The sequence below is a fragment of the Aulonocara sp. 'chitande type north' Nkhata Bay genome, linkage group LG19 (genome assembly GCF_057382095.1).
Source record: "Aulonocara sp. 'chitande type north' Nkhata Bay isolate Kocher_YH1m ecotype deep benthic linkage group LG19, A_spYH_male_GT1.1, whole genome shotgun sequence".
In the NCBI taxonomy this organism is placed as follows: Eukaryota; Metazoa; Chordata; class Actinopteri; order Cichliformes; family Cichlidae; genus Aulonocara; species Aulonocara sp. 'chitande type north' Nkhata Bay.
Genome location: NC_141362.1, coordinates 11,804,848 through 11,806,322, shown reverse-complemented (window position 1 = coordinate 11,806,322; position 1,475 = coordinate 11,804,848).

Below are 1,475 nucleotides of genomic sequence, written 5' to 3'. Positions count from 1 at the left end.
TTTGAGACAAGTTTGTCTTTGTGGTCCTTTTTACTTTGAACAGTAACTCGCTGCTGTTGTGATCATCACAGCAAAAGTATTCACGTAAACTTAGACATTATACATGACACTGCATTTAATCCACTGGAGTGGGTATGCCAGAATTACAGCTTTCTGATGCCTTTCCTAACAGTAACTGTACTTCCAGCGGAGGGATTTTCTCTCACCGGAGGGGAGCTAAACGAATTCATCAAACTGCTCCTGACATTTCATGCATTTTAGATCTGTGGCCCGCTAACGAAAATAGCAGTGAAATAAAGATGAAGTGTAGCTCTGAATCATCAGTCAAAGAAATTGGTACACTTACTTTCCGATGTTCATAGTGTGTCAGGAGGTTCACCAAAGAACTGGCATTTATATAAAAGAATAACTGAATGAACTGGCTTTTGTTTTTTCACATCTAACAAAAGCGATCAGCGTGCGTCAGCTTACTATAAATCAATCTTATCCAATTCAGGGTCACGGGGGAGCCGAGGCCTACCCCAGCTGTCACAGGGTCCACCGTGGAAAGGTTGTCAGTCTGTCGCTGGGCTTGCGCGCAGAGGATGACAACCCTTCAAGCTCACGGTCACACCTACAGCCAATTTAGAACCAGCAATTAACCTGACCCCATGCACGCCTTTGGAGAGAAAACGCAACATCACACAGGTGCTTCTTGATGCGAGTCGACAGTGCCCATGTGTTCAGCTTACCCTTGAACACCATTCTTTAAAGCAACCCACATAATGCTTCTGGCACTAAAGAGTTCTATATTCAGCATTGACATAATCTATATCCCAGCATGGCTACATTTTAAAATTTGCAGGTTATATTCTTGTAATGCATTTCATGCACCAATGGAGCAATGGCAGCATCCATAAATTCTACAGATCTGCAGGCTGACTGTCTGCAAGAATGCGACCACTGGTACAGTATCAGTACTCTAAACTTCAGATGATCCGTGTCCAAATGTTTCAAAGACCTTGTAATGGCCATAAAGGTCGAAGTCAGGCAAAGATATGCTGGATATTACATGTTTTTAATGCTTTTCATTCCTGCAGAATTCTGACCTATGAGCTCTTTGCCAGGTAAACAACAATGGGTAATTTGTCTTACCCAGTAAACCTGAGAGGAAGCTGAGAAAGAGTCCAGTGAGAGTAGAACACAAGGTCCGCTCCTATTTGTTAAACGGCTCTTGCAACAAATGAAAATAAAACACATTAATAATACAGTGAAATAAAATAAATCAAAGCTTTAGCACATCAACTCCTCAAAAACAAAACCACGAAAAATGTAAGCGAGGCCACTTCATTTGAATCTCACAATGCAAGGGCTCCCTCTGCTGGACGGAGATAGACACACATGCCATGTTCCAGTAGCACACCTCTAATAGTTAAAAATGCAGTTCTGTGCACACGTTTATTACTCTCTTTTTTTTTAGCAGAAAGTTGCATTTT